Source organism: Herpailurus yagouaroundi, unplaced genomic scaffold (genome assembly GCF_014898765.1).
Source record: "Herpailurus yagouaroundi ecotype Mexico unplaced genomic scaffold, PumYag 29, whole genome shotgun sequence".
NCBI lineage: Eukaryota > Metazoa > Chordata > Mammalia > Carnivora > Felidae > Herpailurus > Herpailurus yagouaroundi.
The window spans coordinates 70,238,927-70,254,466 of record NW_024412377.1 but is presented as its reverse complement, the minus strand read 5'-3'; the positions used below and the strand labels follow the sequence as shown (position 1 = coordinate 70,254,466).

The 15,540-nt window shown below is 39.7% G+C and overlaps 1 pseudogene; it reads right to left on the bottom strand.

Annotated features, from left to right (window-relative positions):
* Window positions 1-6,099: 6,099 nt before the first annotated feature.
* On the bottom strand, window positions 6,100-6,407 carry LOC121041832 (small nuclear ribonucleoprotein F-like; annotated as a pseudogene).
* Between the last annotated feature and the right edge of the window lie 9,133 nt (window positions 6,408-15,540).

Genomic DNA, 15,540 nt, shown 5'->3' with positions numbered 1-15,540 from the left:
AAGGAATTTTTTTTTTTACTCTGATTAAAATTTTTAAAAAATCAAAAGACTTTACAATGGCTTATAAGGCCTTTATCCTGTTAACCCTGCACACACCTCCTGCTACTCTCCCCTTTCACTGTTCTCCAGCCACACAGCCTTCCTCATGTCCCCAAATAATCCAGAGACTCTCCTGCCTAAGGACCTTTGCTCTCCATTCCCTTGCCTGACTGCTCTTCTTCCTCAGTTCCTACTGGGCTTACTCATCTCCACCAAGTCTGCTCAAATGTGATCCAAGTCTGCACAACCTGCACACTCTGTCTCAGAACTCCCAATGGCCCGAATTCTTGCTCTGTTCTTTTGTCCATAGCAAATGATATAATTTACTTATTTGGTAAGGTTATTGCTTATTGTATGTCTGCCAAGTGCCTTTCCGAGGGCAGTGACATCTGTATCTCCATGCTCTATATAGTGCATATCCCAAGTGCTGAGAAAATGTCAGGTACATAGTAGGTACTCACTTTTTTTCATTATTATGTGAATAAGTTAATGAGAGGGAATATTAATGAAGTTAATGGTTGTCTTTTATTTTTCTGACAAGTGTCTCCAGCTCTGTCTAGTATCTTCATGCTTGTTCATAGCTCAGAGGAAAATTAGTGCTTGGAAAATGATTAGAGTTTCAATTGCCAGAAACTATAGTTTTGACAAAGGATTGTGTGGTGCGGCGGGTCTGAAAAGGAGGAGTGAGTGGCACCACAGGTGAAAAAATGAGTTGGAGGGATATAGATTCAGGAGGTAGCTGTAAAGGGCAAAGCAGCAGAACTGTGCACAGATCCACTAGAATGGCGGACAAAGGGGAGGGAGCAAACCAAAATGAACTCAGTTTCTTGTTTGGAAGCATCCCAGGCAAGGAAGTTTGATGCTGCTGCATTTGCTCTGAGTTTGAATACTGTTATGACAGGAGTGCAGACCTCAATCATGCTAGCAGAGCTAGAGCAAGAAGGCCAAGAGACCGTGTCAGAGAACAGGTCCAGAGAACAGCTGACTCACAAAGATAAGAACATAAGAGAAACATATTTGTGATTGTCACACCATGTTTCCTCCTAGAGGTGAGTGAGTTATGGTATTAACAATGAACTCATCTAAGAGTTGTCCTCACTCCTTCCACCCTCTGGGCTACATACAACTCATCACTCTCAACTTCCCAGAACTGGGAATGAGAGCTTTACTGAACAGTGAATTCAGCCAACAATTCTGGAGCAGCTTCTCTGTGCCAGGCCTGTGCTGAGTCGTGTGAGACACGAGAGGGCAATCAATGTGGTCACTGCCCTCAAGATACTTCTCATTGAGGGAGAAGACCACTGTGTGTACAGATAATCAATATAATGGCCACTGACAATGGTAATAAAAAGCCTTTAATCTGACTTTTGGGAGGTTGTTTCTATTTGGAAGAATCAGGGAAGCTTTGGTAGAGAAGGTGGAGGCTAAACTCAAATAGGAGAATAGGTGGGACCTTGTGGGCGATGGGCAGCACATTTTCGGCAGAGGGGACCACAAGGGAAAAGACATAATTTTTGAACGGGAAAGTATGGATATGGCAGATTTTTATTCAATAAAGTACATATGTACTCCAGAAGCAGTAGCAGACAATAAGGATAGAGAGGAAAGGAGCATTCAAACTGGAGAGGAACCCTGGCAGCAGTGACAAGTCATTGTATGTTTTTGAGCAAGTGTCTAGATGGATCAGAGTGGAGTTTTCCCTTACATGTTGAGAAGTGGAGACTAAAAGGAATCCCTGGGGAAAGAGCCCACTGAGTCCTGAATCATTATCAGGACTGAATCATTATCATGATAGACATGGGACATCAGAAGGTAAAATAGAATACTGTATTACAGAAGTGAGAAGGCTGTTCCCTGTGCTCCAAGTTCTGGATCACTACATCCAGGCCTTTCTCTGGACCTTCCTCAGGCAGGAGGCCACAGGAACTAGGGCTGAAGAAAGCATACCCAGGCCCAGGAGAAATAGCAGTCATCTATCTGAAATTCATGTTTCCTGAATAGATTTTTTACCTCACATTGTTTCTGCCAGCTTGCCAATTTCTTTTTCTGGTTTTACATTAAGTCAAATTTTTTTTAATACAACCTTTAAAAGGAAACATAATAGACATACCAAGTGAAAAATATGCAGAAGGGAGCTGTAAATCCTATTTCTAAAAGTAGTAAGATAGAATAATCACATCCATTTGAGAATCATGGTCACAAAGGCATCATCTAATGTCTGATTAGATAGTCTTCTTCAAGAAATAAATATAGATGTTGACAATTTTGTTGCTTTCTGTGCATGCCATCATAGGCCTGACTTCTTCAGAGGTTACAGGGCATGAGTAGAGAAATTGCTCTAAAAATAATCCTCTGTCATTTTTCAATTTCTAAATAAAATTGGTTACTTGGCTCAGAGAGTGCTGCACAAGAGATAAATCATTTTTAAGAAACATTGAACTGCTATTAAATTTTTTTCTTTATGTGGTAGACATTCTCACATTAAAAATAAATATGTACTTTACAAATTAAAGCATAGCAGGAGCATTTGTTCTATCAGAGTTGACAAGAAAACACGTTTAAAGGAGTATACCATCTGCTTCTCTGCCTTATGTTGACACGTTCCCGTTCCTTCGTATGTACCTACATGCCTCGATGTACATCATGTATTAATAACAGACAGTGTGACAGATGCTCCCATTTTGCTGCTTTTGGAAAAAATGTAGCAGATTGTATTCAGATATTCCATGATTATATTGTCTCATTTTGAACAATCACTGTAGACTTACGCTGTTCTATAAGTAGCCAAAGCTAAGCACCGACCCATGTCTTTTCACCTTCCCTGGGAACACTGGCTGTGGAGCTGTATTTTAAAACCATGGAGGTTTTGTTAGTCCATTCGGGATGCTATAACAGGATACATTTGAGAGAGTGGCTTGTAAGCAACAGAAACTTATCTTTCACTGTTCTGGAGGCTGGGAAATCCAAGATCAGGGCGCTAGCAGATTCTGTACCTGGTGAGAGTCCACTTCCTGGCTCATGGACTGCTATTTTCTTTCTGTGTCCTCACATGGTGGAAGGGGAAAGAGAGCTCTGTGGGTTTTTGTCTTTTTTTCCCATAAGGACACTAATCCCATTCATCAGGCCACAACCTCATGAACTCCAGAATTCCCAAAGGCTCCACCTACAAATACCATCCCACTAGGGATTAGGATTCAACATAAATTTTGTGGGGACACCTCATTCAGTCAATAGCGAATGTATACTAGCCTTGTCTGGCCTCCTGAGACATCTTTGTCTCTCTTCTGCAGAAGGCCTTAACAGGAATTTTGGGTTTTAAAATTTTTACATATTTTGATTAACTGCCGTATGTCCAGAAATACTTCATTCTTAATTTTAAATACTATGTATATGCTTAACACCACCCCCCAACACACACTACAATGAGGTTGCATTTTTCCTTTAAGATATTTAGCTAAAGTCCATAGGGCCATCCCAGTACTTGAGGTAAAATCCAATTGGAGTTTGCCTTCAATCAATGTCCACATTTGTTTCAGTAATACCACTCAGTTCTCCTCACACACATCTTTGTCTTTTCACAATACGTTTTTGGAGTGTTGCTACTTAGTTAAAAAGCAATGCTTAATAAGCTTTACTGGTTTAATACAATTCCTACATAGAAGCTCAGTATGTGTCTGTTGGTGAGAATCTATAGTTGGTTTGACAACTCTGCCCCTCCACAATGTGTGGATATTTTATACTGTGTTATTGGGTTCCAGCTTATTTTGCAGCATAAATGCATTTATTTGCTTATATTAAGTGTTCTCTGTTTACATGCAATCAAAGTTTTATTTTCCTTTTAGTGTAAACAGTTTTGATGAACATAATGTATCCTTCAGTTAAATGTGACATTTCCCTGCTTCCCTTCCAGCTTGTCTGACCTTTTACATATCCACTGAATACTGCTCTGCTGTAGGACATGAATAGCCCTTCCCATGGCATGATGAATCTAATCAAAGGTGTGTCCTTAGGGAACATGGAAATATTGATGCTGATGTTCCAGGAGGAACAGGGTGGTTCAGGAAACTGAAAGGAAGCAGGAATCAGAGAGCACAGGCCATTCTCAGGTGTGTGTGTTACTAGGAATATTACCTGAGTAACCTACAGCCCGAGTCCAACAAACATGGCCTTCACATTTTAAACACTCTTTACCCTTCTGGGTGATGTGCAGAAGAGTCCAGAAGCTGCCATAAAGAAAAAGGGAACTGCTAGGGAGCTACCTCTCTTCCCTCCCTCTAGCGCCCCCCCCCCCCCACACTAAAATGGTTAATAGAAAAGACGGGTGAAAATTGGTCCTGTGTTGTTCCTAGGAACAAGTTAGTATCAAAGTGGGGAAGTGCAAAGAGACCAATTTTAGCATTATAATAATGGTATTTAATTTGTACGTAGATTTTCTCACTAATGGAATAAATGGGCTTGGGAACTCTATGGTACTGATGTTTCCACAGGAACCGCTATGTTCTTCTCTATTGGAGGATAAAATTGACTGAGATCAGTGGTTCTTAGAGCTGGCTATACAGAACTGAAGATTTCTGAGCCCTGTATCAGACTTACTAACCGGAATAACCAAGGGAAGATCCTAAATATATGCCCTTTTATAAACGCCCCAGGTGGCTCAGATGTGTAACCCACATTGGAAAGCACTTGTAACATAGAACTCTCAGATGCCATTCCAAACTGAATTTCTACTCACATATCCACAATGATTGCAACTGCAGTAACAATCAAAAAAATAATACCTTTGTCATCAGATATCTGATACTCTTTCTATGCCCAAGCATTACTTTTCTCCATCTTGGCTTTACTTTCAGCCAGGATCTCTCCAAGGGATGATAAACTGACACATGGTTCCTGGCCAGGGTTCCTTCCAAGTAATATTCATTTGCCAAAATCTTATATTTCCCACAATATGAATAGAGGCATGAAACTAAACAGGATTTTTTTTTTTTAAGAATTTTGTGCTGATAACCTGAGAATAGTGCAGGACAAAATAAGTTTGGGTAGAGACAAAGACAAACACTTTGTCACTGAGTCATCGCACCTGGAATATTCTACTGTGGATAGATGCAAACATTCCTTTCCAGGAATCTCTTGAAATCATGTGCGGTCCTACATGTCCAAGAGGACTGAGTCCTGTCTACAGGTCAGAGATTCTTGCCATCCTAAATTTTGTATTAACTTTCAACCCCCAAATGAATCTACAATTCCAACAACTTTTTAAGGGTCTAGCTTCAGTGTCTACCTGTGAGAGGGTGTGTCTGTACCTGATAGCATGGGTTGTAATAGTGGCCCCAAGTCCTGACTCCAGTTTTCACAAGGAGCCTTTGTTTTCATTGTTTTTCTTTGAAAATGGCACAGGAAGGTGATTGGACTTTTGTAGTTTTTTGTTCATTCTTTTGTTTATTACTTAACTTCCCTCTACAGAATGAGAGAATTAAATTTGTTTGATTGGTTCAAGGATGTATCTCCAATACCTATAACTTTTGTTGAATGAATAAATAAAATAATTGTTTTGACAGCTGGAAACAGAAGGGAGATCAGTGGCCAAATTGTGGATGCTTCTTACCTTCTCTGTAGAGACTTTGCATGCACTTGGTCCACCTGACCAAACACAAGGTCTCTTCCCTTCTGGGGAGAGAAACTCCAGACAGGCTACTCCCAGAATGATGAATACCAACGAGAGTTTGTAGTCTGAAAGCTGTGCTTGCCTTGGAAAGAGGTCATTTGGTTGAGGTCATTAGCTTCATCAAACTAAGTCATGGACCACTGAATACCATCCTGCCAGGAAGTTGGAAAGGTGTGAGTGGTATGCAAAGTGTGAAGGGCTGTTCACTGCATAGAACATCTAGGTGCTCCATGGAAATGCACAAGAAGCTCCACGTTGTGAAATCAGCGAATTGAAGATAGATGTTTAGTGAGCTAGAGTCAGTGGAAAGTAATTTCCCAGGTCAACCAATTAGAGGCCTTTTCAATCTCCTCCTCCTTTGGCTTTCTTATTTATGTTTATTGTCTACAAAAAGATGCTATTCTCTCATTTCCCCATCTTCTTCCTCTTCTTCAGTACACATGATATAAAGGACATTATTACATCTTATTAAAACTTCACCCAATGTTCAGACAATGCTCTAAGTATTCTTCTGTGTTTGCAAGCTGCATGTTCATATAGTCATCTATAGATACCAGGTAGCCTTTGTACTCCATTCCTCACTTGAGTTTCTCCATTACTGGCTCCCCTTTAATCCACTGAGAAAAGGCCTAGGATTGAGGGGCAAATTCACAGCGACTACATACAAATGCTGCGGGCCACTGGCCACCAACCCAGCTGCCATTCATCCCTCATGACTGGAACAGCTATGGCTGGATTCAAATCCTCCTTTTGATTTCCCATTTATCTGTATTAGTAACATTTTCTTCTTTGGACACATCAATGTTGCAAATGAAAAATATTTCACTGCTTTTTCCTATAAAATTCCAATTTTTTAAAACTACCTTGCTATTTCTAAGATGGTATTTGACAGAGAACGCCCTGTCATCACAGGGATCAGTTGCAAGAGTGATCTAGGTGGGGGCCTGAGAGCCAGGAAGGGAGAGTTTGGAGACATCATTCCACAGGTAACCTGTCTTCCCTGGGAGCTACCAATTGGCCTTCACTGCACCAACTCAGATATTTTTGGATCCAACATTCTGTAATTCCCACTTAAACAAGAGACAATGGAATGAACATCTTAAAGGTTTTAAAGAAGAATTTCTTTTGCCACCTACCATCTAAACATGACAGACCAAATCTTCTGAAGAGTTTTCAACACCCACAGCCTGGCAACTCAGAGTAGGAAAAAAACTCATGCACAATATACACTTTGAAAAGTATTTTTAGTTTCTTCCATGAAGTGACATTTGATTTTACTCTACTTAAAAACATTTAACTGTCAGCAATGGCTCATGTCTGCTAAATTCTGTAATTCCTGTGAACAACTTGCTTAGTTCTTCCAGACAATGGACAGCTTCATCCTAATTTGTTTGCCCAACTTGTGGCAATTTGGTGTGGTTGTGAAATAATGGAAGTTTACCAAGGGAAGTGGTAGCATCTGCTCTCCGAGGACAAACAAGAGTCCAAGTCCTAATCTAGAATGGGATACATTTAGATCTACCCAAGTTGGTATATATGAGATATATTAGTGTCTTTGGGGGAAAAGTGGCAGATCCAAAGTGGGTAATTTGAGAGCAGTTTTAAAAATGGATTACTTGACAATGGTGTGGCAGAATTTGGGGAGCTAGTGAGGAAATTCCCAGGGCTAGAAACAGCAGGGAGTCACCAACCCTAGGCCCTAGACGGATGGAACAGTTTAGAAGCTCAGAAAGAGTAGCAATATAAAAATAACTTCCTAGTCCAGACCTCACTCTCTTGCCCATCTTCCAGTTTCCTGTGACTGCCTCTCATTGGCCAAACCTGTCAGAAGTCAGATAACAAAGGGGCACATTGATTTGGCTTCCTGCAGTGGGGTGGAGAAGGGTAGACAATGGATTCCAGGGCAAATAGAAGATGTGCAGTAGATGGAGATTTAGGGAGACAAGGGTAATCAACTGAATGCTCTTATTCATCCCTTTGTCCATTCTTTGATTCATCAAACATATATTTGTTAAACACTGTCTATACTTGAAAGCATCTTGGAGAATATGGGTGAAGGATGATGAGTGATCTCTCAAAGAGCTTTTATTTTTTTATTGAATGTGGAAACAAGGCATAGCCATATGAAATGTTCTAAAACAAAACCTCGCCGTGAATATTAGTAGGGCAGAGAGTATCCGAGACGGGGAGTCAGTGTGGGCCCTGAGAGAAGGTAGGCTCAAGGGAAGCATAAGAGGATTTTAACAGGGCTTTGTGGGACTCAAGGGAGAGTCCTAAAGTCATTAGTCTCCACCTCAGTACCTCTGTGGAGTGATGGACTGGCCTAGGGATTTCTCAGTGAATTCTAGGACTATACAAAAATTAAATATATATACCATTTTTTATTGAGTCCTTATAATGTGTTATGCATTTCACATATAATATCTCATGGAATCCTTACAATGACATTGCTGAAATGGATCTTATTTTCCGTATTTTATGTAGGAGAATAAATTAAACTTCAAGACGTAGAGTGACTTATCTAAGGCCAGACATCTGGTGGTAGAGGAACTGGGATTCAAAGCCAGGTATCTCTGACATAAAATGCCAAGCTGCTAACCTCTTTAAATCATAAGGACAATAAAGGACTCAGCAGTGGTACTTGTCTTGGGAGTGAACATTCTCCTGGTAACACCCCAGTGCATTCTCAGAAAACTGGTAGCTAGAACTTTCCCCCTATTTTAAGAAGCGGCTTGACTTGTATAGTAGGTTATGTTTACACATAGGCATAGCTTGGCCTCTGAATGGAAGTGCTATTGTATCCTTCCTATGGACTTCTCATTACGCTTGGAATTAATTCTATCCACTATACAGACAAACGATCTGGCCTCTCCTACCTCTGATTTTATCTCTTACAACCCACCACTGTCTCACTCTGCTCTAGCCACACTGGCTTTCTTTCTGATATGAACAAATCACGCTTCTCTCACCATAGGTTATTTGCCCTAGGTGTTCTCTCTGTCCAGAGTCTTCTCCCCAAAAATCTTCACAAACTGGCTCCTTTTGTTATTTACTCTCAACAGAAATGTCAGAGATTCCTTTTCTGGCCATGCCCCATAATGCCCTCCTACTCAATCTCTAGAACATCATCTTGTTTTATAATCACTGTAACACTCATCACTATGTAATATTTCTTGTTGGTCCATTTACTCTGTCCACAGGAGAGTTGGAAATTCAGTGCCTTAGGCAATGCTAGACAACCCTGTGTCTTAGATATAGTGCCTGGATCCTTAAATGTTTGCAAATGAATGAATAAACTCATTGAGATGAATCCTGGTTCAAAAAGAAAAGTAGTAACAGGATGGTGTATTTACTCATTATTTAATATCACCTGCCTTTCAGGTATTATTTCTACTTCTAATTTAAGATGAGAAAAGTGACATTTAGAGATTCCCAAGGTCAGGCCAGCAACAGAAAAGGACTACAACATACCCTTTTGATTCCAACTCTATTGAGCTTTCAAAGCCACTGTTGTGTTTGTATGAGTTATGGCCCCCAAGTAGTCTTAAGTGAGGGAAAGTCTGATTTTTTTCTTTCATGTGTTAGTATAGAAGTTATTGTCTCTGCCAGATGGAAGATGTCATCTCTGGTTCCAGCCTGGCTGTTCCATTTATTGCTATTTCCTTGCCAGAATAAAGGGGGAAAGCAGGAGGGGAGGGCCACAGCTTCCCTGTGAAGACTTGAACTGGAAGTTGTACTCATAACCTTCACCAGGGCTACAAGGAAAGCTGGTAGATGTAACAGCTGGTTTGGAGATTGTGTGCCCAATTAAAATTTGGCAAATTCTATTAATAAAAGGAAGAAAGGGAGACTGGATGTGGAGGACAGTAGGCAAACTTTTAGGCCTTATAACAACTATGTTAGATAGCCATCTGTACTATCTTCATTTTACATATGGAGAAACTGGGGCTCAAAGAGATTAAAGATCATACCATTAGTCAGGAAAAGGGAAGAACCCATGACAAGATTCCATTTTACTCTCCCATTTCATCATTATCATCTCTCTCTCTCTCTTTCTCTCTCTGACCCACTCCCCCAACACACACACACTATACCACACCACACCACACCACACCACACCATGGCTCAGTGTTCTGTGTTTAGATGGGATTTACTTCATTTTCATCCTTGGAATGTAATTCAGCCTTGATCTGTTGGAGATAATTCAACAAACAAGGACAAGGAAGGAAGGAAATGAGTAGAGGTGGGAGTAGAGGGTCTGGCTAGACCCAGTCTAACCCTCTCTGCAGTAGATCTTGCCTTCTCCTAGGTACATTTGGTTCTTGGGGAAGCTGTCTCTGGGGACAGTGTGTCTTGGTAAGTCAGGACCTGGATCTTGGATAGAGGGTCTTTTTAAATAATGGGCCAGGAGTCCCTGACTCCCAAGCAATAAGAATAAATGGGCCATTAGTAGGTACAGTGGGCACATGTCCTTGTGTACTGGGATAAACCTTGTTTATAGCTATGTCCCAGTGTACTTATTACAAGTGCCCCCCTCAGAAGTGCCCTAATTTTGATGATAAATTTTATGGTCCCCGTACCAATACCCAATGTTACCATTGGTACCCAGCCTTCAAAATATTGGGGCAAAAACTATAAAGATGCTGGACAGCTAACTAAGCAGAAGAGGTGCCTAAATATGTGTCCCTGAATTTGATTGCCATTGTAAAGTCCCAGTAAGAAACTGATTAACAGTTCAAATTAACAGTAATTCCATTCTGCTGGATAAGCCCAAATAATCTAATTATAAAGGTTAATTGTATAATTCATTCTTAGATTACCAAAGGGAGTAAAATGTCTTGGAGGATGTTTTATGCTGCAGAATCATTAATGATTAAAATTTCTGGGAACAGAAGCATGTATAGTTACAAATTATTCAAGCCACATAAGACTTTATAGAATTCTATCTTTAAGAGGCATTCAATAAATAACCCAGAATTCATCTATTTCATGTCTATGCCCTTTGGTTTCAATGACATTCTCATTTCTCAAAACAATATTGAGTTACACTGCACATGGACTTTCAGAAAAGTTCTTCCCAGTTAATCAAAATTTACTCAATTTGAGGCACAACAATTTTATTGCCCAGAGGTCATCACTGACACTCCATATCTATGAAGTTGGTTGAAAAATCCTAGACAGAGATTTGCAAAATGACAGTCCTCGAGTAACTTTGTGATTTGGAATCAGAAAAATGAAATTAAAGATCAACACATAAAAGAAGTTTCTGCCTCTTGAAGTTGGAATGAAGTAAAGGACAGATTCGTTATCTAAGAATAATGGGTGAAACTAAAAAAAACAGCAATCTAAAGTGAACTCACTTAAAACAGGAAACAAAATTTTACAACCAATGAAAAGAAAAAAATTTTCATAGGATTTAATAAAATTAAAACCTGCAGATTTTGGTGTAACTCTCCAACAAAACTGAACCTGAGCATATACCATATTTCATTTGATGTTTAAATGATTATAAAGAGGATCATGTAACAAAAACATGTAAGGTCTTCATTGGTCTCCTCAGGCAATTCTCTTAAACATGTTCATATCCAAATATTCCATTTTGGAGTGCTGAGCTGGACTGCCTCTCTGTCCTTTTCTCCTCTCCGCTGTCAATAAGTCTAAGACAGTACCTCATTTATCAGAGGATTAGCATGTGTGATTCTAAGCACTTTTCTAACATCACTTCCATCAACCTCATGAAATCCAAAATCTTTTGCAAGATTTGCCTTTTCACTTTGTAATCAATGTGCATTGTACTAACAGTGTGTTGTTAGATATTCTAAACAATAAATAATCCCGCAGTCAGATTAAAAAAAAAACATTGATGTAATTAGTGGGAATCAACACTAAATTGAGCAGGATATTTGTTTTTTGGTGTTTTGTTTGTTTGTTTGTTTTTTAGAGAGAGAGCATGAACAGCAGAGGGAGAGAAAGAATTGTAAGCAGGCTCCACACCCAGCATGGAGCCCTACATGGGTATTGATCTCACGACCCTGATATCGTGCCCTGAGCCATAATTAAGAGTCAGATGCTTAACCAAGTGAATCACCCAGGCATCCCATGGAGCAGGATATGTGAATGGGGAATAAATTTATGACTGTTTGGTCTATTAGACAATATATTCCTTTGAAGGCCCCCATGCCAATCGTATAGCAGCTGGGCCTTAGATAATAATCTCTGGGGTAGACAGGACTCCCCTGTACTTTAGGCTTGAGCTCCAACTCCATCAACTTGTTCTATGGTCTTGAGCAAGTCACTTCATCTCAATAATCTTACAAGCCAAATAAACCCAGATTCTTTCTCTGGGATCTAAGAAGTTGTGCATATATGTTTTAATGTACATGTTCTCAAGGAGGGTGCTTGTATGTTTCTTCCAATTCTCATAAGAATCTAAACTACCAATCATGGAGCACCTCACATGATTTCTAAAATTGCTTTTCAGCTTTCATATTCTCTGATTTCTGATTTTCCTTGGGTAAAACTATCTGTATGGAATGAATGTAGAAGATTGGGCTAGGCCAGGTGGGACGGAAATCTGTAAGCTGTTACCTGTAATTAGTGCTGAAATGTAGGTAGGCAATCCATCAATTCTAACCAATGATCTACTGCCTAGTAACCTGAAGCTTCTTTTGAAAAACTGAATTAAAGATTTTCAAGCCTGTTGTTTTAGAGAAGGCAGAATGCTATATAGAAGGTTTAGCGATGTGTGTGCAAATCGTTAAAGAAATACTGGGCACTCAGCTGAATAAATCCACTTTGAAGGATTTGAAATATCACTAAATAGTTACCATCCTATATTAGTAATTAATTATGACTAAGATCATTGCAAATATAAGAACTAGAAAGATAGAAAATGACACATACTATCTGATGTGGGCAGAGCAAGTAGGGTTTCTGAAAGGAGTAGTAAGTGGGCTGTTAATATAGCTGTTCCAAATCTTGACATCATCATAGCTATAATTTGATTAAATACTAAATGCTAAATTTATCTTCTAAACTTTAAAGAGACCTCAAAATGATATTCTTGTAATTGCAAATAGAAAAGAGAACTAGGGAAATTGCTTTGGTGACATAATTCCACTTTCAAGGCTCTTTAAAAATCTTCTTGGTTGGATTAAAAAAATCTGAGTCTCATTTATTTATCTATTCATCAGGAATTCAGTATGGGGAAATCGGGCATGACACTATTGCAGTAGTGTGTAGGCCTAAACTTATGAAATCTTGAACAATGTTCAAGAGTGGAAAATAGCCTATATTTTTTTTTATCTAGCATTCACAGGCAAATAGAGCCTAGCCCTCTGTCAACATGGGACTGTAGAAGTGTATGGAGAAATTCAAAGCAGTTGTAGAGACTGTTCATTCAAATATAATCAGAAGCTAGAACACAAAAACTTGTTAAAGTGATTTACTGATCTACTTTCTCAGCTAAAGAAAGTTTTGATTTTTAATGGGCTCTGAGAAACCAAATTTGTTGGACTCCTGATCAGACCACGATTTCTTACAGATATGAAAAAAGGCATATGAACAAAATGGTTGAACCTGTATGGAAAGACAAATGGTTTACTAATTCTAGAATATGTTAAGATTTAGATTCAAATTGGATAGAAATATTAAGTAACTGACAATAGGAAGAAATTATTTTCTATTACCAACTTGCTATGGGGTTATTAAAATCAAAGATTTTCAGGTGTGCCTGAGCGGCTTAGTGGGTTAAGCATTCAATTCTTGGTTTGGGCTCAGGTCATGATCTCATGGTTTGTGAGATCAAGCCCTGCATCAGGCTCTGCACTGACAGTGTGGGGCCTGCTTAGGATTCTCTCTCTCTCTACCCCTCCTCCACTCATGTGCATGAACACACACTCTCTAAATAAATAAATAAAATAAATAAATATTTTTTTTTAAATCACGGATTTCCAAAATTGCACCACGTGAAAGTAAATTAATAGCTTTTAAGGAGGTGTATAGGTTTTTATCACCATGCAGCATTGAACATTTTGGACATTTGTGGACATTTGCAGACATTTGCCTTCCCGGCATTCATTTCCCCTTCTTTCTCCTGCTTTTCCACCTGATTGACCCTTTGCCACAATTAGTCCATAGGTCTATGGAACTCCATCCAAAAGCTCTATGGGCGGCCTTGTGCTCAAATATGTGACTCGGGTCTCACAAATTACAACAGCTCTTCCTTTTGATCACGGTGATTGGAAGAGTAATGAGTATGACAAAAGTTATGGTCTGGACTGCTGGGGATGCTACTGAAAACAATTCTCTTTTTCTAGACTCAGGCCCAGGAGAGTACAATAATGTAAGTGCTGTAGCAACTTTGCCAGCATCATCTTGGGAAGGCTGAGTATGACATATTGCTACCATCTAAGACTCAGACCTCACGCCAGTTTAATCGAAAAGGTCCAGTTCTGAATCACGCCTTGCATTTGTCATGTCTGTGACTCCCCTTTAATGTAGAACAGTTTATCAGTTTTTCTCTGACCTTCCTGACCTCAAATCTTTTGAAGATTACAGGCCAGTTACCTTTGGAATGTTCTTCAACTTGGGGTTTTCTGTTATTTTTTCATAGTTAGATTGATGTTATGCATCTTTCACAGGATATCATAGAAGTTCTTCTAAAGGCCTTCTATTAGGTGGCACAGGGTTTCAATTTTCTCATTGTTGACATTTGTTCTCTATGACAACTTGAAAAGGTGATATCTACCAGATTTTTTCACTATAAAGTTATCTTTCCCCCCTTGGCAATTGATAAGTGTTCTGTGGAGAAGTACTTTGAAATTATGTAAAATAGTGTTGTTTTTTTTTTTTTAATCAAACATTCATTTATTTATTTATATCTGAATGGATTCACAGTTTCCTATTTTGTTTCATGGGTTTTTCATAATCATTATTTGTTTTGATGCACAAATTGTCCCAATTTGGCCTGTCTCACCTGCTTCTGAGTCTTTATGACCCATCTTCATCATTTGCTGATCACTTATTTTTCTGGTTCTGTTCTGTAGAAAGATCCTGAACTCACCCCCACCATGGACACACTGAATCTACTGCTACATATGGAATCATTTCCTGTGAAAAAGATCTGAAAACTAGCTGAGCAGCTCCTACACAGTGGCAAACAAGAAGGCCACATGGAAGTGGGCAGGAGAGGCTGAGACACAATCTCACCATAAACCACACCCTCAGCACCACGACCCACAATTGGGAGGGTATTTATAAACCCTGAAGAGTGAACTGTTCATAACATCAGACACTCCATATTTTGAGACCTATACCCTACATATAAGCCTCCAAAACATGAGTCTTTGAAAACCAATGGGGCTCACTTCCAGGAGACCCAATGGGCTGTGGTGAACTGAGCAAGGCCTCTTAAGGGACTTGTGTGTGGACTCACTCACTCCAAGGCCTGGTGCAGAAGCAGCTATTTGAAAAGTGCCCTGACTTTATGAAAAAGAGATTCATTTGTTAACCATAAAGCATCACCCAGAGGGGCAGGGGCTGCTGGGGATACTCTCCAGGGATGAAGGAGATGGTGGGCACCATTTTTGTGCTCTCCCTTGACCTTGCTAAAGCTGGCAGATGTTTTGTTTTTTGTTTTTTTTTTTTTTTACTCTAACTCCCTTTTCCCCCCCAGTGGGTGCCATCTTTACCCTCTAACCAGTAGGCTCCATCTTTGCACTCTCCCTCTGCATACTCTGCAGGGGAATTTTTAGAGATGTCTGATGCCCCAGTTCTTATGTCGTGCCCTGGTTTTTGCAGCTGCAACCCAGGGGACATCCCTTGATTATGTGGCT